The following is a 21,619-nucleotide window of genomic DNA, read 5'->3' as shown; positions in this document are numbered from 1 at the left end:
CAACACTACTCTATCGCATCACTCCTCTCACCCACTCAAAGCTCATCCGCAACTTACCTGCACTTACTCACCTCCCCAGTACTTATCTCACCGCTACCACTCAACCCAATCCTCATACAATGTCATGGCTGTGTCTCAAACTCACCGTCTGATGCATCTCTTTCACGGTCAGCCTCACCCAAACCAATATATTCAGCGGTTGGCCACATCAGCATCACTCACTCACACCTCTCTATTTTCTCCCCTTACAGGAGAGCCCAGAATGCACGGGAGAGGGCAAGGATCGGAGGGGGGGCCATAACATCTAATCGTCCTCACAGGAGGCGCTGGAACTGAGCCACACCCTCGAGTGCCTGTCCGTCGGGGACGCCAAGACTGTCACCCGACAACGTCGGATGACAGCACTGTAACATTCAGCACTCAATAGCAAATGATGTTAACGTGCCTTGCCACCTTCAGCACCTCAGCATGTCATCATGCTTAATATTGCCTTCTGTTCTCTTACAGGGCCTTCAGCGACCGCTGTGACGGCAGCGGGCGATTCCTCAGAGGACCTGCCGGCCTTTGAGGGAACACTGTCACATCTGAGCGAGCTATCCACCAGCCCAGATAGACACACCTCGGTAGGTCCCCGTCCTCAGTTAGTTGGGGTCGCACATGGTGAGTCACCATACACGTGAGCAAGAGCAGACACTGATGGCAGGGGCAGCTGTGGAGAGTACGAGTCGGTGGGAGTACTCTTCTCAAGGCTCTGTTCAGCTGGACGTAGATGCTGAAACCTGGGGGTCATCCATGAAAAGGAGGATGATCGAGGGGCAGCAGCACATTTGCGAGTTGCTGGAACAGGTGCTACGCACACTCTCCACAATCACGCAGAGGATGGAGTCGTCCAACTCCTGCATGAGTGGAATGGTGGCACAGGTAAGGGAGGGCATCTGAGATAGTGTCGCGGGTAAGTGCAGGAATATCTGCGACAGAGGGAAGGCTAGCCACCATGGAGCTTTAAGCACAGCTCACCAGAGTCCATTGAGGCCCTAACAATGGCCTTTCGGACTCGGTGAACAACATTCTGCCACCTTAAACAGGCAGGCAGATACTCTGGCACTGGCCTTAAAAGGCTTCCCACATGTCCTCCAAATTGTTGTCCAGCAGAGTGGTAGGAGTGGTGTGGGCCTGGCCCAGAGGAGGGAAGATATCAAAAGGGGACATGGAAATGGGGACGCCACTCAAAGCACCCCCACGTCTCACCCATTACCGCCCTCTCAACTAGCACCCACAATGCTGCCTCCTCTCCAGGTGGCAGAGTGTGCCCCTGCACAGGTGCAGGTGGAGCAGTCTTTGGAGGGGCCCTCACGAGCACTGAAACCAAGAGGGCGTCAGCCCAAAGCATCTAATCAGACAGGGCATGAACAAGAGCAACCTGCCTTGCTGCAGCCATAGGGGATATACCACGCAGGAGTAGTCGTAAGCGAAATGCGAAGATTTTGCGAGCACAAAGGGGATGCACAAGGGTGTTTGACAGTTTGTCATGTTTTTTATTTATATTTGCTTTTTGTTAATTGCACATTAAATATTATTATTGTCACCACTACTGCCACATCTTGGCCATTCTTGACTGGCTTGTGTAATAAGGCCCTTTCATGAGGTTCACCATGAACGCCCAAAATTGATGCCACCCATTGGGTCACTCTACAGTGGGTCTATGTATAGTTGCAGGACTGTTTTATGCAGGAGGCCAAGCTGCTGTGGCCACTGGACCCTTCACACTACCTGATGTTAGGAGAACCGGTCACATATCAGTGACTCCCTGGCCTCACGAGCAGTCAGGTGAGCCGCTGTTCGGCCCATGGGTTGCTCCTCCTCCTCTACCTCGTCCTCATCCGCCTCATCAATGTGGGTGGCAGATGTGGATGGGGCCTCCTCCAGCGGCAGCCCTCTCTGATATGCCATGTTGGGTACGGTAGCATAGTGGTTATGTTACTGGACTAGTAATCCAGAGGCCTGGACTAATAGTGCACTGGATACAGCAAAGGCTATGGGCCCCGACAACATCCCAGCTGTAGTGCTGAAGACTTGTGCTCCAGAACTAGCTGCGCCTCTAGCCAAGCTGTTCTAGTACAGCTACAACACTGGCATCCACCTGACAATGTGGAAAATTGCCCAGGTATGTCCTGTCCACAAAAAGCAGGACAAATCCAATCCGGCCAATTACCGCCCCATCAGTCTACTCTCAATCATCAGCAAAGTGATGGAAGGTGTCGTCGACAGTGCTATCAAGCGGCACTTGCTCACCAATAACCTGCTCACCGATGCTCAGTTTGGGTTCCGCCAGGACCACTCGGCTCCAGACCTCATTGCAGCCTTGGTCCAAACATGGACAAAAGAGCTGAATTCCAGAGGTGAGGTGAGAGTGACTGCCCTTGACATCAAGGCAGCATTTGACCGAGTGTGGCACCAAGGAGCCCTAGTAAAATTGAAGTCAATGGGAATCAGGGGGAAAACTCTCCAGTGGCTGGAGTCATACCTAACACAAAGGAAGATGGTAGTGGTTGTTGGAGGCCAATCATCTCAGCCCCAGGGCATTGCTGCAGGAGTTCCTCAGGGCAGTGTCCTAGGCCCAACCATCTTCAGCTGCTTCATCAATGACATTCCCTCCATCACGAGGTCAGAAATGGGGATTTTCGCTGATGACTGCACAGTGTTCAGTTCCATTCGCAACCCCTCAGATAATGAAGCAGTCCGAGCCTGCATGCAGCAAGACCTGGACAACATCCAGGCTTGGGCTCATAAGTGGCAAGTAACATTCGCGCCAGATAAGTGCCAGGCAATGACCATCTCCAACAAGAGAGAGTCTAACCACCTCCCCTTGACATTCAACAGCATTACCATCGCCGAATCCCCCACCATCAACATCCTGGGGGTCACCATTGACCAGAAACTTAACTGGACCAGCCATATAAATACTGTGGCTACGAGAGCAGGTCAGAGGCTGGGTATTCTGCGGCGAGTGACTCACCTCCTGACTCCCCAAAGCCTTTCCACCATCTACAAGGCACAAGTCAGGAGTGTGATGGAATACTCTCCACTTGCCTGGATGAGTGCAGCTCCAACAACACTCAAGAAGCTCGACACCATCCAGGACAAAGCAGCCCGCTTGATTGGCACCCCATCCACCACCCTAAACATTCACTCCCTTCACCACCGGCGCACTGTGGCTGCAGTGTGTACCATCCACAGGATGCACTGCAGCAACTCGCCAAGGCTTCTTCGACAGCACCTCCCAAACCCGCGACCTCTACCACCTAGAAGGACAAGGGCAGCAGGCGCATGGGAACAACACCACCTGCATGTTCCCCTCCAAGTCACACACCATCCCGACTTGGAAATATATCGCCGTTCCTTCATTGTCGCTGGGTCAAAATCCTGGAACTCCCTTCCTAACAGCACTGTGGGAGAACCGTCACCACACGAACTGCAGCGGTTCAAGAAGGCGGCTCACCACCACCTTCTCGAGGGCAATTAGGGATGGGCAATAAATGCCGGCCTTGCCAGCGACGCCCACATCCCGTGAACGAATAAATAAATAAATAAATAAATAATCCGGAGTCATGAGTTCAAATCCTGCCATGGCAGCTGGGGAATTTAAATTCAATTAATAAAATAAAATCTGGAATTAAAAAAACTAGTATCAGTAATGGTGGCCATAAAACTACCAGATTGTCGTAAAACCCTATCTGGTTCACAAATGTCCTTCAGGGAAGGAAACCTGCCATCCTTACCCGGTCTGGCCTGTATGTGACTCCAGACCCACAGCAATGTGGTTGATTCTTAATCGCCTTTCTGAAATGGCCTAGCAAGCCACTTGTACAATCTCGCTACTGAAAGAATAAAACCGGACACACCACCCAGCATCGGACCACTAGGCACCAGACATGACAAAGGCAAACCAAGCCCAGTTGACCCTGCAAAGTCCTCCTCACTAACATCTGGGGACTTGTGCCAAAATTGGGAGAGTTATCCCACAACAGCCCGACATAGCCACACTTACAAAATCATACCTTTCAGCCAACGTCCCAAACTCTCCCATCACCATCCCTGGGTACGTCCTGTCCCACTGGCAGGACAGACCCACCAAAGGTGGCGGTAGTGAGATAGTGTCAGATGGGAGTGGCCCTGGGAGTCCTCAACATTGACTCCGGACCCCATGAAAACATGGGCAAGGAAACCTCCTGCTGAGGGAGGGCAGTACCGCCCTCCCTCAGCTGATAATCAGTCCCCCATGTTGAGCACCACTTGAAGGAAGCACTGAGGGTAGCAAGGGCACAAAATGTACTCTGGGTGGGGGGCTTCAATGTCCATCGCCAAGAGCGGCTCGGTAGCACCTTACTTACTTACCGAGCTGGCCGAGTCCTGCCAGACTGGGCCTGCGGCAGGTGGTGAGCGAACAAACACCAGGGAAAAACCTACTTGACCTCGTCCTCACCAACTTACCTGTTACAGATGCATCTGTCCATGACAGTATTGGTAGGAGTGACCACCGCACTGTCCTCGTGGAGACGAAGTCCCGTCTTCGCACTGAGGACACCATCCAACGTGTTGTGTGCCACTATCACCATGCTAAATGGGATAGATTCAGAACAGATCTAGCCGCTCAAAACTGGGCATCCATGAGGCGCTGTGGGCCATCAGCAGCAGCAGAATTGTATCCCAGCACAATCTGTAACCTCATGGCCCGGCATATTCCTCACTCTACCATTACCAACAAACCAGGGGATCAACCCTGGTTCAATGAGGAGTGGAGAAGAGCATGCCAGGAGCAGCACCAGGTGTATCTAAAAATGAGGTGCCAACCTGGTGAAGCTGCAACACAGGACTACATGCATGCTATAGACAGAGCTAAGCAATTCCACAACGAACAGATGAGATCAAAGCTCTGCAGTCCTGCCATATCCAGTCATGAATGGTGGTGGACAATTAAACAACTAATGGGAGGAGGAGGCTCTGTAAACATCCCCATCCTCAATGATGGCGGAGTCCAGCACTGAGTGCAAAAGACAAGGCTGAAGCATTTGCAACCATCTTCAGCCAGAAGTGCCAAGTGGATGATCCATCTCTGCCTCCTCCCGATATCCCCACCATCACAGAAGCCAGTCTTCAGTCAATTCGATTCACTCCATGTGATATCAAAAAAACGGATGAGTGCACTGGATACAACAAAGGCTATAGTGCTGAAGACTTGTGCTCCAGAACTAGCCGCGCCTCTAGCCAAACTGTTCCAGTACAGCAACACTGGCGTCTACCCGACAATGTGGAAAATTGCCCAGGTATGTCCTGTCCACAAAAAGCAGGACAAATCCAATCCAGCCAATTACCGCCCCATCAGCCTACTCTTAATCATCAGCAAAGTGATGGAAGGTGTCGTCGACAGTGCTATCAAGCGGCACTTACTCACCAATGCTCAGTTTGGGTTCCGCCAGGACCACTCGGCTCCAGACTTCATTACAGCCTTGGTCCAAACATGGACAAAAGAACTGAATTCCAGAGGTGAGGCGAGAGTGACTGCCGTTGATATCAAGGCAGCATTTGACAGAATGTGGCACCAAGGAGCCCTAGTAAAATTGAATGTTAATCGGAATTGGGGGAAATCTCTCCAGTGGCTGGAGTCATACCTAGCACAAAGGAAGATGGTAGTGGTTGTTAGAGGTCAATCATCTCAGCCCCAGGACATTGCCGCAGGAGTTCCTCAGGGCAGTATCCTAGGCCTAACCATCTTCAGCTGCTTCATCAATGACCTTCCCTCCATCATAAGGTCAGAAATGGGGATGTTCGCTGATGATTGCAGTGTTCAGTTCCATTTGCAACCCCTCAGATAATGAAGCAGTCTGTGCCCGCATGCAGCAAGACCTGGACAACATCCAGGCTTGGGCTCATAAGTGGCAAGTAACATTCGCGCCAGACAAGTGCCAGGCAATGACCATCTCCAACAAGAGATAGTCTAACTACCTCCCCTTGACATTCAATGGCATTACCATTGCCGAAACCCCCACAATCAACATCTTGGGGGTCACCATTGACCAGAAACTTAACTGGACCAGCCACATAAATACTGTGGCTACAAGAGCAGGTCAGAGGCTGGGTATTCTGCGGCGAGTGACTCACCTCCTGACTCCCCAAAGCCTTTCCACCATCTACAAGGCACAGGTCAGGAGTGTGATGGAATACTCTCCAATTGCCTGGATGAGTGCAGCTCCAACAACACAAGAAGCTCGACACCATCCAGGACAAAGTAGCCTGTTTAATTGGCACCCCTTCCACCACCCTAAACATTCACTCTCTTCTCCACCGGCGCACCGTGGCTGCAGTGTGTACCATCCACAGAATTCACTGCAGCAACTAGTCAAGGCTTCTTTGATAGCACCTCCCAAACCCGCGACCTCTGCCACTTAGAAGGGCAAGGGCAGCAGGCACATGGGAACACTACCACCTGCACGTTCCCCTCCAAGTCACACACCATCCCGACTTGGAAATATATTGCTGTTCCTTCATCGTCGCTGGGTCAAAATCCTGGAACTCCCTACCTAACAGCACTGTGGGAGAACCTTCACCACTTGGACTGCAGCAGTTCATGGTGGCGGCTCACCACCATCTTCTCAAGGGCAATTAGGGATGGGCAATAAATGCTGGCCTTGCCACTGACGCCCACATCCCACGGATGAATAAAAATAATGTTGTGCCTGACTATAATGCGTCCCACCCTGTCTAGTGCGTATTGAAGCGCTCCCCCAGAAAAATCAAGGCACCTGAAGCGCATCTTGAGCAGCCCTATAGCATGCTCAATTGTAGACCTAGTAGCGATGTGGCTGTCGTTATAATTGACGCTGTTGCTCAGTGGTGAGGTTCCTCAGCGGTGTCAAGAGCTACGTGTCCAGGGGGTATCCCTTGTCCCTGAGGAGCCAACCCTTGCAGGCGTTCGGTGCGTGGAGGAGGGGCAGGATGTTGGGCTCCCAGAGGACGAAGGAATCGTGGCAGCTGCCAGGGTATCTGGCGCACACGTGAAGGAATCTATTGCAGTGGTCACAGATGAGCTGAGTGTTGGAGTGATAGCCCTTCCTGTTGATGAACAGTCCTGGCTCGTGTGGAAGTGCTCGCATTGCTATATGGGTGCAATCGATTACACCCTGCACCAGTGGGAAGCCAGCCACAGCGTGGAATCCCACTGCCCTCTCCGTCTGGCTGAGGTCGTCCATGGGGAAGTTGACGTAGTGCGAGGCCCTGCGAAACAAGCCGTCGGCGACCTGCCTTATGCACTTGCGTGCCGACGACAGAGAACCTGGCGACGTCCCCAGTGGCACCCTGGAGCTATCCGGAGGCAAAGTAGTTGAGGGCGGTGGTGACTGACAGCGACAGGCAAGGAGATGCTGCTTAGGCCAGCCGGGAGCAGCTCAGCATGAAGTAGGCTGCAGATGTTTGCAATTACCTGGCGACTGACTCTGAGCCTCCGTATGCACTGCTCCTCAGAGAGGTCCAGGAAACTGAGCCTCGGTCTGTAGACCCTGTGGTGAGGGTAGTGCTCCTGCGACGTTGCGCTGTCTGTTGTTGCCCTCCGTGCTGTTGTGCAGGTGCCTGTGGCGCAGCACTGTGTTGTGGAGCTCCACTTGGCGGAGATGGACGGCATGCCCAACGAGGCTGGTGATGTTGCTTTTCCTCGGATGAAGTGATGAATGCAGCCATGGCGCCCCCCCCATCCTAACGGTGAGAGTTTGAGGGGATCTGCAAAGTAGGTTAATGTGTTTGCACAGCAGAGTTTAAGGTATAAATTAAGAATTTTGAGTGAAAACACAAAGGTCTTGCAGCCAAAACTTTGTCTGAAGTGACAGAGTGCCCTGCTGCAATAAGTGAGGTTTCCCCCCCACCTGTCAAATAATCCTTTGCATCTCCCACTGGGAACCATGCTGAGGATCCTTCAAAATTGCACCTCTGCCAAAATGTCCACTCAACGAGGTCTCAAGTACCTCAACTATTTGCCTATGTAAATTATCATCCCGTCGGCTTTAATTGCCGGTGAGTGTCCCGCATTCGGGAGGTGTATGCGCACTCGAACGCGTCACTGGGGAACCCGGAAGTCAGCGGGTTGGAGCCAAGCCCCGAACCCGCTCCCCAGGTTTCCGCCATTTTATGAGCCCCCCGCCATCCGAAAATCGGCCCCATTGAGTCAGAAAAGTTAGCCCTAGAGTAGGAGCTTGATTAGACAAAATTTTCAAGTGGACAGAACAATGGCAGGTGAAATTTAATATGCTTATGCGTGAAGAACAATGAAGAAAAAAAAGGTGCAACATAAGTATTCCATGAATAGCTATGGGTGAAGTTGACAGACCAAGAGGTTTTTAGTAGATTTGACAATCGAAATGGCCACCAAAACAAATAAAATGAACTATATATCCAAAACAGAGCACAAATCAGAAGAAATCATCTCTGGTCAGACCCATCTTGAGTACCATCTCCAGTTCTAATCATCAAGACACAATAGACATTCGAGCCCTGGAGGCAGCGCAGAGAAAAACCACAAAACCAACACCTACCATGAAAGGACAGAGATATAGGTGAAAGACTGGAGAAACTTGGGCTTTACAAACTTGGTCTGGAGAAACTTGGTCCAAACATGGACAAAAGAACTGAATTCCAGAGGTGAGGTGAGAGTAACTGCCTGCCCTTGACATCAAGGCAGCATTTCACCCGAGTGTGGCACCAAGGAGCCCTAGTAAAATTGAAGTCAATCAGAATCAGGGGGAAAACTATCCAGTGGCTGGAGTCATACCTAGCACAAAGGAAGATGGTAGTGGTTGTTAGAGGTCAATCATCTCAGCCCCAGGACATTGCCGCAGGAGTTCCTCAAGGCAGTGTCCTAGGCCCAACCATCTTCTGCTGCTTCATCAATGACCTTCCCTCAATCATAAGGTCAGAAATGGGGATGTTCGCTGATGATTGCACAGTGTTCAGTTCCATTCGCAACCCCTCAGATAATGAAGCAGTCCGAGCCTGCATGCAGCATGACCTGGACAACATCCAGGCTTGGGCTCATAAGTGGCAAGTAACATTCGTGCCAGACAAGTGCCAGGCAATGACCATCTCCAACAAGAGAGTCTAACCACCTCCCCTTGACATTCAACGGCATTACCATCGCCAAATCTCCCACCATCAACATCCTGGGGGGTCACCATTGACCAGAAACTTAACTGGATCAGCCATATAAATACTGTGGCTACAAGAGCAGGTCAGAGGCTGGGTATTCTGCGGCAAGTGACTCACCTCCTGACTCCCCAAAGCCTTTCCACCATCTACAAGGCACAAGTCAGGAGTGTGATGGAATACTCTCCACTTGCCTGGATGAGTGCAGCTCCAACAACACTCAAGAAGCTCGACACCATCCAGGACAAAGCAGCCCGCTTGATTGGCACCCCATCCACCACCCTAAACGTTCACTCCCTTCACCACCAGCGCACAGTGGCTGCAGTGTGTACCATCCACAGAATTCACTGCAGCAACTCGTCAAGGCTTCTTCGACAGCACCTCCCAAACCCGCGACCTCTACCACCTAGAGGGACAAGAGCAGCAGGTACATAGGAACTACACCACCTGCACGTTCCCCTCAAAGTCACACACCATCCCGACTTGGAAATATATCGCCATTCCTTCATCGTCGCTGGGTCAAAATCCTGGAACTCCCTAACAGCACTGTGGGAGAACCTTCACCACACGGACTGCAGCGGTTCAAGGCGGCGGCTCACCACCACCTTCTCAAGGGCAATTTAGGATGGGCAATAAATGCTGGCCTTGCCAGCGATGCCCACATCCCACAAATGAATAAAAAAAAAATTAAGGCTGTCAATTTGGTGTTCCACCTTCTCAACACTACTTGCATTTATCTTTAATGTAAAAAAAATCCATGGTTTTTCAAACCTAAATACAAGTAAGGTAAATGAATGCTGTGCCAAGAAAGAGATGAAGGTTGATAGAAAGCTCAGAGGTGTTGAGAAATTTTTGAAAACACAGAGGTGAACGGATACAAGGAGGAAGTTCCAGAAAATTGGGCCAAGGTGCCTTCAGGCTCTGAAACCTGTGATGAGGTGAAAGGGTATGGAAGACCTGCACAGTGGACCAGATCAGAGGAGGGAAAGTTCAGGAGGATATATAGGGCTGAAGCAGATATAGGGCAGGGTAAAGTCAGCACATGGAGGGATTTGTGGATGAGAATTTTAAATTTTATGATTGTGGGGCCTGAAAGCCAATGTAAATTAGTGAGGATGGAGTGATGGGTGAGTGGAACTTAGTGAGACAGGATAGAGACAGTTTTGGATAAATAGGAGTTTGTGAAGGATGAGAGGCCAGCAAGAAACATACTGGTGTAGTTGAATCTAGAGGTGATGAAGGCAGATATATGTTTCAGTGGTAGAGGATTTTAGGCAGTATCAGAGGCAGAAAATGTTGCAGAGGTAAAAATAAGTTGATTTGGTGATATGTACAAAATGGGGTTTAAAACTTAGATCAAGGCCAAATGAGACACCAATGTCCCAAACTGTCTGGTTCAGCCTCTGACGGTCAAGAGTGCAACGTTTATAGTGGGAGATGACAGCTGGTACAATTGGGAAGATTAATGCTACAAGCACATAAATGCATGCTTGCTGGTGCAATCAACATCTCCCTAGCTTCAGGGTTAGTTTCTACTCCTTTCAAAACCATTCAACATTCCATTGTTAAAAAAGTTCATCCTTGATCACTGTGCTTAAACTACCACACAATCTTTAACCTGTTATCTGTGTCCAGGGTTCTTGAATGCATCATGCCACTCATCTCTAATGAGCATCCCTAAATTCTAATTTCCTACCCAGCCTAGTAAATCACCAATCATATCATGTGTGACTGTCAACAAAACTCACTACTCCCTATTCTCAACTTCTCTGCTGCCTTACACTGTTGGACAATCCATTCTCTATGGTGCTTCGCCATGACATCAATTTCATTTGATTCCACATGCTCCCTGTGAGCCAAATTGATTTCAAGATCCTGATTTCAAGATCCTCATTTCAATCTAAATGCCAAAATATTCTTTTGCAAATTTACATATGCAGTGTTTCTTACCAATGTGTGAGCTGTGCTTGCCTAAACTATATCTTTTGTAATTTACAAATTGATTCTTTTTTTTTTAAATGTGAGAAACTATTAAATGTTAGTGTTCAGAGAGATTCGTGTCCCCTTGTCCACAAAACATGCAGGTACAGCAAATGGTACGTTGCCCTTATTGCAAGGGAGTTGGAGTACAACAGCAAAGCAGCCTTGCTACAATTGTACAGACAGGGCTTTCGTGAAACCACATCTGGAGTAATGTGTACAGTTTTGGTCTCCTTACTTAAGGAAGGATATACTTGCCTTAGAGGCAGTGCAACAAAGGATCACTAGATTGATTCTTGGGATGAGAGGGTTGTCCAATGGAGGAGAGATTGAGAAGAATGGGCCTATATTCTCTGGAGTTTAGAAGAATGACAGGCGATCTCTTTGAAATGTATAAAATTCTTAAGAGGGCTTGACAAGGTAGATGCTGAGAGGTTGTTTCCCCTGGCCGGAGAGTCTAGAACTCGGGGTCATAGTCTCAGGATAAGTGGTGGGCGATTTAGGACTGATGAGGAGGAATTTCTTCACTCAGAAGGTGGTGAATCTTTGGAATGCCCTATCCCAGAGGGCTGTGGATGCTCAGTCGTTGAGTATACTCAAGACTGAGATCAATAGATTTTTGGAATCTAAGGGAATCAAAGGATTATGGGGATTGGACGGGAAAATGGAGTTGAGGTCGAAGATCAGCCATGATCTTATTGAATGACGGAGCAGGATCAAGGGGCCAAATGGCCTACTCCTGCTCCTATTTCTTATGTTCTTATTTGGACAGTTACAATTCCTTAAATATCGCTTGCTGAATTTGAATAACTTATGACATGTTCCTCTGCACCAAAATTCCAATGACACCATTTTTATGGTAATGCTATAAAATGTAAATTGATGTAGACTTTGAGATTATCTGTCATTAAAGACATCAAACTGAAACAGCAGCAGACAACTAACAAAACTAAAAAGAATACTGAAAATAAAACCAGAAAATCCTGTAAGTGCTCAACAGGTTCATCAGCACCTGAAAAGCTGGGCTCCTTCAATTAGATGTCTTCAGAACTAAATGATCACTCCTGAAAGATTAATCTATCTTTCTCTGTCAGATGTTGACCAACCTGCTGTACAAGTCAAGCATGTTCTGGTTTTATTTCATATGATGCTGTGGTTAATACTGTTAAGTTTAAAATTATTTACCTTTAACCCCAAGCCATTTGGGAAATTATTTCTCAAACATATGGCCCCAAGTGTGTATATATGGAAAATTTCCAGTGTGATCCAAAACACAGATTATAGCAATGGCAGTATATAGGAAATGGCTGAAACACAAAAGTTTGTTAAGCAGTATAGTATGGGGGTGAAAGTGTTTGATTAAAATGAAATGTTATCTCAATAATATTTTAAGTGGATACACTACATTTGTGGAAGATCTTACCATTCGTATGATAATTAGTGATCCATAGCTGCAATACCAGCAGCTAGTTGTTTATACATATATTTCAAAGCTTTGATTTAAAGAAATCTTTCAAGCACCTCCACTACATGCTGTCTGGTAAGTAAGCTTTGTTTAGGATTTTGAATTAATTTAGAATGAAAGCCACCCAAACCAAATACAGAAACATTCCATAAAAACCCTGGAAGTAAAATAAAATCCTTTTGCAAATATAGGCAAACAGGGAAAAAAATGTGAGCTCAGAGGATCAAAATTGAGTGACTAATGGTTACACTCAAACAAGTGACAAATTGGATCTCTGAAATGAGTCACAATAATCAAATTAATGGCTTGTCAACTAAAATGAAAATTGATTTATTATCTTAGCAGATGGAGGAACTCTGCCCCAGCATTGCAACCACTCTGACATTCAAAAGTTCCATTTGGTGCAGGTCATATCTGAACCAATTAGCCTTCATAAAATGCTACATATATAGTTCTTGCAGCTTAAAATTAAGCTAAGCTAAAGTCTGGTAACCCCACCATTCATTTACCAAGAACATTCAGATTGTCAAATGTACACTATTTATACAGACTACATTCCATAGAATCATACAGCACAAGACAACCATTCAGCCCATCGTGTCTATGCCAGTTCTTTGAAAGAGCTATCCAATTAGTCCCATTCCCTTGCTCCTTCCCTTTGGTCCTGCATATTTCTCCTTTTCAAGTATATAATCCAATTTCCTTTTGAAAGTTATTATTGAATCTGCTTCCAACACCCTTTCAGGTAGTGCATTCCAGATCGTAACAACTCGCAGTGTAAAAAAAAAATTCTCCTAACTTCCCCCCTGGATTTTTTTGCCATTCATCTTAATTCTGTGTCCTCTGGTTACCAACCCTCCTGCCAGTGGAAACAGTTTCTCCCTGTCTACTCTATCAAAACCCCATATAATTATGAACACCTCTATTAAATCTCCCCTTAACCTTCTCTGCTCAGAACAATCCCAGCTTCTCTAGTCCCTCCACATAATCCAAATGCCTCATCCATAGCATCATTCTGGTAAATCTCCTCTGCACCCTCCCCAAGGCATTGGCATCCTTCCTAAAACATGGTGCCCAGAATTGGACACAATACTCTAGCTGAGGCCTAACCATGGATTTATAAAGGTTTGCCATAACTTCCTTGCTTTTGCACTCTATGCCTCTATTTCTAAAGCCAACCACCTTCAAAGATTTGTGTATGTAAACCCCCAGGTCTCTGATCCTGCACCCCCTTTAAAATTGGACCATTTAATTTATATTGCCCATATGGATAATTTTTACAGAACCATTTCCATTTTAATGATAAAATGTATTTCCTGTTTAAAAATATTTTATTTACCCATGCACCACACAAAAAAAGTGCTGAAAATGAACAAAAAGTTCTCAGCAAATCCTAATGAGCAGGGGACCCAAGCAAGTTAAAGCTATCATTGCATTCAGAGCACAACTTGGGCCAAACCAAGAATTTATATTGCTCAGCAAGATGTCATGGCACAATGAATAATCTTAATCCATTACATTTGTATTCCTAATTTTGTAACCTATCATTTGTTTATATGAAATACAATCTGCAGACATATTCCCCATAATACTTCCAGGTTCCTTTCCTCTCCACCCAACACAACATGTACCTGAAGACAAATCAGTTGGTGCTTTGCGAGACCTTAAGTTCCACTGGTAATTCCCCATAGGTATTATAAACTATCAATCTGCACTCTCTAGAATATTACTAGTCTGCAATCAGGAATCCAAGTGCCAATTTTACTTCAGCAGGTGTTCATTAGAAGCACCACAGTAATTACACATTATTAATAATTTATTTAAAAATGGGTCCTGCGGCTCAAAAATTCCATGGATTAGAATTTTAGCAATTAGAGTATATTGATAAATATGGGCACTTTTTCAAAACAAACAGTAAGTCAATGTACTGCTGGGTACAAACAGCATCTGGTTGGAGACGAGTGGTAATACAGCTGCAGTCTACTCTGTACATGCAAAAGTGCAATCATAGCTCACAGCAGGAATATTGCATCAACAATGCCACATTAAGTCATGTAATAATAATTCCTTCATAAATTGACGGTCACTATCACAGTAAACATTTCCCTCAAATTGAAACAGCAGAAACCTAAAACCACTTTAAAAGTCATCTTGTTTTTCAATTTTGAAATAGGTTGTCAAACTTTGTACAAGTTGTGAGCAACTGCCAAATGGCCCAGAAGTCAGTTATTCAAGTTCACTTAAATTTATGAAAAAATAGAATGCAACTTTATTGATAAATACTAGGTTTATTTACTAACATTTGGAACAATTTATACAATTGAGTGAATTGCACAAAAGTTAAGCAGGGTGGCAATTGCATTTTTATATCACCTTTAATGTTAAAGAAAAGTTCCATAGAAAAAAGGGGTGGGCACTAAGCCTTTGCATGAGGATTAGGATTGTTTTAATTGAACCAAAAAGGGTGGCACTGGGTAACTGAACGTGCACAAGGCTGCGGAATAGCAGTAGGCAGCTAGACCGATCTCTCACCTCCCCACCACGCCCACCCCATTGCAGATCCCACACATCCTGGACCTGTGGATGGCTGTTTTGAGTGTGAGGGTTAGGAGAGGTGATCTTTAGTTGAAAAGCTACATTTTTTGAAAATGCTTTTAGAGGTGGGGAGGGAGGTAAAGGGTTTCAGGGAAGACATGCCAAAGATTAGTGCAGGATAGGATGTAGGTAGCAGAGTTTGGAGGGGAATGAAATGGGGCAGTGGAGCATGTTTCAGTGGGGAAGCATTTGGGGAACAGTAATCATATTAGATTTAGAATAGTTGTGGAAAAGGACAAGGAACAATCAAGCATAAAAATACTAAACTGGAGGGTGGCTAATTTCAGCGAGTTAAAAAGGGATCTTGCCCTGCTGGATTGAAATCAAAATTTGGTAGGCAAAACAGCAATTGAACAAAGGGAGGTCTTCAAGGAGGAGATGTTTCGGGTAGAGTAGACACATCCCTATGAGGGGAAAAGGAAGGGCATCCAAAGCTAGAGCTCCCTGGATGACTAAAGTACAGAGATTAAAATGAAACAGAAAATGGCTTATGACAAATGCAAGGTTCATAATACATTAGAGAACAAACTAAATACAGAAAGTACAAAGGTGATCTAAAAAAAGGGACTAAGAGGGGCAAAGAGTATGAGAATAGATTAGTGGCTAACATAAAAGGGAACCCAAAAGTCTTTAATAAACATATAAAATAGTAAAGAGGTAGTCAAAGGAAGGATGGGGCCGATTAGAGACAAAAAAAATCTTCTTATGGAGGCCGAGGTACTAAATTAATACTTCGCATCGGTCTTCACTAGAGAAGAGGATGCAATGCAGCAGTAAAGGAGGACGTAGTAGCAATATTCAATAGGATAAAAATAAAGGAGGTACTTAAAAGATTGGCAGTACACAAAGTAGAAAAGTCACCCGGTCCATATGGGATGCATCCTAGGTTTTTAAGGTAAGGGTAGAAATTGCAGAGGCTCGGGCCACAATCTTCCAATCCTCCCTGGATACGGGGATGGTGCCAGAGGACTTGAGGACTGTAAGTGTTACACCCCTGTTCAAAAAAGGGAGGGATAAACCCAGCAATTACAGGCCAGTCAGCCTAACGTCAGTGGTGGGGAAACTTTTAGAGACAATAACCTGGGCAAAATTAATTGGCACTTGGAAAAGCATGGGTTAATAAATGAAAGTCAGCATGGATTTGTTAAAGGAAAATTGTATTTGACTAACTTGATTGATTGAGGGTTGATGGTGGTAATGCGGTTGATGGACTTTCAAAAGGCATTTGATTAAAAAAGGTATGTTATGTGGTACTTTAAGTAAAATCAAAGCCCATGGGATTAAAGGGACAGTGGCAGCAGCAGCATGGATACAAAATTGGCTAAGGGACAGAAAGTAGAGAGTATGGTGAACAATTGTTTTTCAGACTGGAGGAAAGTATACAGTGGTATTCCCCAGAGGTCACTATCAGGACCACTGCTCTTTTTGATATATATTAATGACCTGGACTTGGGTATAGAGGGTATAATTTCAAAGTTGCAGATGACACAAAACTCTGAAATGTAGTAAACAATGTGGAGGATAGCAACAGACTTCAGGAGGACAGAGACAGAGACAGACTGGTGAAATGGGCAGACAAATGAGATGAAATTTAATGTGTGAAGGTGATACATTTTGGTAGGTAGAATGAGGAGAGGCGATATAAACTAAATGATACAATTTTAAAGGGGGTGCAGGAACAGAGACCTAGGGGTGCACATACACAAATCTTTGAAGGTGGCAGGACAAGTTGAGAAGGCTGTTTTAAAAAAGCATATGGGATTCTGGGCTTTATTAATAGAGGCATAGAGTAGAAAAGCAAGGAAGTTATGCTAAACCTTTCTAAAACAGTGGTTAGGCTTCAGCTGGAGTATTGTGTCCAATTCTGGTCACCACACTTTAGGAAGGATGTCAAGACCTTAGGAGAGGGTGCAAAGGTGATGTACTAGCATGGTACCAGGGATGAGGGACTTCAGTTATGTGGAGAGGCTGGGGTTGTTCTCCTTTGAGCAGAGAGGTCAAGAGATTTGATAGAGGTGTTCAAAATCATGAACGGTTTTGATAAGTAAATAAGGAGAAACTGTATCCAGTGGCAGAAGGGTCAGTAACCAGAGGACTCAGATTTATGGTGATTGGCAAGGAACTTTTATAAAAAACACAGCGAGTTATGATCTGAATGCACTGCCTGAAAGGGTGGTGGAAGCAGATTCAATAACTTTCAAAATGGAATTGGATAAATATTTGAAAGGAAAAAAAATACAGGGCTATGGGGGAAGAGCAAGGGAGTGGGACTAAATGGATAGCTCTACCAAAGAGCCAGGAGGGGCACAAAGGGCCAAATGGCCTCCTTCTGTGCTGTATGTGAGGATGAAGCTGGGAAGCAATAGACAAGGTGACTTTAGTGATTGGCAATAGTAGGAGATAGATTGGTCAAGGACAGGCTTTTTGAGTTGGATGACAATCACAATTTTGAGTTGAACGACAGTGGGTGAACAGAGGAAACAATGTCAGCAAGCATTCGGGCCAGAAAAAGTAGTTGAGCGGTCAGGAATTTTGCTGGTTGGGAGTTGAGGAAGAAAGAGAAAGAAGAGGATTTCATAAGAGACAAATGGGAAGGGAAGAGAAATGAGAGGCAGCAAAGTTAGATGGGCTGGGGGATTAAGATGAGTGCAGGCTTGAGATGTGGTAGGCAGCAGCGGGGAGAAGAAACCTAAAGTAAACAAGCTCAATCTTACAAAGAAGCCCACAAGTTACTCACTAGATAGCACAGGCAAGAATGAACACACGATTAAAAGGAAGAAAAAGAATTGTTCTTATCCTCCAGGCTGAGCATACAGTGATAGGTGTATTTGACCATACAGTGGGAATTGCAGAAATGATGGACGTGATCTAGCAACATCTGTAATAGACTACATGACTAACTGTGCATCTGGTATGCCCAGTGGGACCTGTATCAGTGAATTACAGGGGGTTGTTGTGGCTTTGTAGAAAGGAGGACATCGCAAGCAGACGTGAGGGAGCAGTTTAGCAGGTTAAGGGCTGCAGCAAATACACAAGACTAAATCATAGTAAGTCATCTCACAATCTTGAGCTGCATCGCGCTATTGCTACTCCGCAATTTAGAATTTCGTTTACTCGTTAGAATTAGTTAGAAACCGCTATTGCCAACGCTCTCCTACACGCGTCCATATAAATCAAATGATGTGCAATATTCGGCAATTTTGGAAAACACGATCATGTGCAATAATTTAAGTCTCTGGTATAAAAGAAGCTGGCGGTCTTAAACCTGGTAATGGAAGGCCTTTCACTGCAGATTAAACTACAACCCGTTACAATCTCGTGCCCTAATATTTTCGGCAGAAAACATATTCCACAAGTCCAGGAATTGGTTGGTGACTTGCTTAAACAGACAAAAGGTATGTCGATGAGTGCCATGCGTTTTCCTCTGTATGTAGTCAAACAAGACCGCCCTGTAACTGGTCGGCTACACGTCACTCACTCATATCACAAGAGCGTTTTGTTTCAATTGAATGAAAATTAAAATCACGTTCAGGTAACGTCCTGAACAGTTCAATCCGAGACCAATGACCAAACCACTAAGATCATTGTTTGTTGCGTTAAAATTGGTTGTCTGCTAATAACAGAAGAATCGCTTCCATAAGTATTAAAATACGGGGGGGGGGGACTTTCACTGCAGCAAAATGGCGGCAATAAGCTCCTATTAACTCAAAACATTTTTTTTAAACCTCGATTCAGGGGGAAAAAAATAAGAGCGAGGGAAATCTGTGATTGCTAAATATACCCTGTTGTTATACCCTGTGGAGCTACATAGCTCTCGCTCTCCGTGAGAGACCGAAAAGATCATCGCAGTGAAAATGAAAAAAAAACCTGCAACAGCCTTCTGCCCACTTACAAACTCGCGCTCCCATGAGCCTGCAACAAAATTTAAAAAAATAACCTTTTTTAAAAACTCTACGGAAAAAAAAGTATGTGTGTGTATATATATATATATATTTTAACCCTCGTACTTTCTGTTTTTTTTCCTCCAGAGGAAACTTCCTTTCGAGTCGCTGTTGCGCCGTTAAATTCGTCCTTAAACTGACCTTCTATAAAATGGTGACACACAGAACCGTTAAACAAACGCGGTTCAAAAGACGCCGACCAGCGCCTCGCGCAAAAAAAGGAACAGAACAGCAATTACGTCATCGCACAACGCTCTGTTTTTATTGGCGTTTCCAGGGCCCTTGAAAAAAAATACCACCGATGTTTTCCAGAACTTTCTGGTCAGCGTTTGAACTCGTTAAATTAAAATGGGGAGATATTTAATGCAGATTAACCAGATTAAGAATATGTATATATATTTTTAAAATACGCCGTTATGGAAACTTGCGTATGAAACATATTGTAACTGCTGGGGGGGAAAAAAAAGTCCGACTAAGACCATTTTAGCATAAACAAACAGCCGCGCGTGCTCCGTGGGGTTTGAAATGCGCGGGGGGGGGGGAGGTGCGTTTTACAACCAAAGTTAAAAGGTTCCGTGGAGACTTGGTGCACCGCAATTTCAGTTAGAGCGAGGCGAATTCAGTCTGAATGTAACATTATAATCCAATAGAAGGGTAGGGAAGAAAGAGAAAACAACAATAATCTGAAATAAAACCAAAATGCACAGTAACTTGAGCAGTTGAGGCAAATACTGTAGAAGGGGAAGCCAGATAAGTACATGAGGGGAGAAGGGAATAGAAGGAGATGCTAACAGGCTTAGATGGAGTAGGGTGGGAGGAGCCACCTGTGGAGCAGAAACACCAGTTGGGCCGAATGCCCTGTTTCTGTGGTGTAAATTCTATGTAAATCAGTCAGCACTTGGTAGGAAATGATAGTTCAGAATAAATAGATATATTAATCACAGGCAGTTAATGGATTGAATGAGCTGCAAAATGCTTAATGGAAAATTCAGATGATGCTGTGTGTCAGTGAGATGATAGAAAGACATACAAAAGGCAAAGAGTTAGGGTTGCATTGTATCAATTTGCCAGGATGCATCAGCACTATATAACTGAATTGCTGGAATTAGGAACATAGGAATCGCTAGACCAAAAAAAAGACCAAGGCCCATCTAGTTTGCCTTCTAGTTGCATGATACAACAACGCTTCTGTGACTGGTGGACACTGCAGGGGACTGGAGTGCATAGTGGATAATAGTAATAACATTATTATTTAAGTTTATAAGTTTCCTTTGGTTTTGTGGTTAAGTTTTTTTATTAGTTGTGCCCATTTAAAAGGGGGGCACTTTTATTTGGTTTTTGGTTGGTGACACTGGGGCAACCCAGTGTCTCCTTATGGGTTATTTTAGAAAAGGATACAACAACAATGGAGTTGTTGACTAATCATCACAATCAATCTCTATCACTTAGTTTACAACAGACCCAGACATGAGGTGAGGAAAACCCGATTGGTGGAAGGCTTTGGAAACTATAGGTTCAAAGTCACCTGTTTCTCCCAAACATAATTCAATCCCTCCATCCTTCCAGTTGCCCTTTTTTGTATCCTTTCAATAGCTTTTTGAACTGCGGTGACCAGAACTGTACACAGTATTCTAAGTGCAGTAGCACCAATGATTTATAAAGTGGCAAGATTACCTCACTATTTCGGCTCAATATTGACTCTTTAATCCATGGAAAAGGAGGGGGGAAGCCGTGATATTAAAGGATGACATAAGGACATAGTGAGAAAGTTTTTGCGACTGGAAGGCTGTTTCCAGTGGGGTCCCACAAGGCTCAGTAGTTGGTCCCTTGCTTTTTGTGGTATATAGTAATGATTTGGACTTGAATGTGGGGGGCTTGAGCAAGACCATAAGAGATAGGAGCAGGAGTAGGCCATTCGGCCCCTCGAGCCTGCTCCGCCATTCAATGGAGCAAGAAGTTTGCAGATGATACAAACATTGGCCGTGTGGTTGATAGTGAGGAGGAAAGCTGTGGACTGGTCAGGTAGGCAAAAAAGTGGCAAATGGAATTCAATCCAGAGAAGTGTGAGGTAATGCATTTAGGGAGGCAAGGCAAGGGAGTACACAATAAATGGGAGGATACTGAGAGGTGTAGAGAAGAAAGGGGGTCTTGGAGTGCATGTCCACAGATCCCTGAAGGTAGATGGACAGGTAGATAAGGTGGCAAAAATGCATACGGGATACTTTGTTAGCCGAAGCATAGAATATAAGAGCAGGAAGGTTATGCTAGAACTCGATAAAACATTGGTTTGGCCACAGCTTGAGTGCTGAGTACAGTTCTGGTCATCACATTACAGGAAAGATGTGATTGCACTAGAGAGGAGATTTACGAGGATGATGCCAGCGCTGGAGAATTGTAGCTACGAGAAAAGATAGGATAGGCTGGGGTTGTTTTCTTTGGAACAAAGGAGGCC

The 21,619-nt window shown here is 45.4% G+C and overlaps 1 protein-coding gene across 1 annotated transcript in view; it reads right to left on the bottom strand.

Moving 5' to 3' along the window:
* Positions 1-19,382, bottom strand: part of brdt (bromodomain, testis-specific) — a 167,493-nt gene extending 148,111 nt beyond the window's left edge. Inside the window, exon 1 of the mRNA XM_067989576.1 lies at positions 19,234-19,382. The gene's annotated coding sequence lies outside the window, so the exon portion shown is untranslated. The remainder of the gene's footprint in view (positions 1-19,233) is intronic.
* Between the last annotated feature and the right edge of the window lie 2,237 nt (positions 19,383-21,619).

The sequence above is a fragment of the Heptranchias perlo genome, chromosome 9 (genome assembly GCF_035084215.1).
Source record: "Heptranchias perlo isolate sHepPer1 chromosome 9, sHepPer1.hap1, whole genome shotgun sequence".
Classification (NCBI taxonomy): domain Eukaryota; kingdom Metazoa; phylum Chordata; class Chondrichthyes; order Hexanchiformes; family Hexanchidae; genus Heptranchias; species Heptranchias perlo.
Note: the sequence above shows the minus strand (reverse complement) of the source record. Positions and strands in the feature narration are given on the sequence as shown.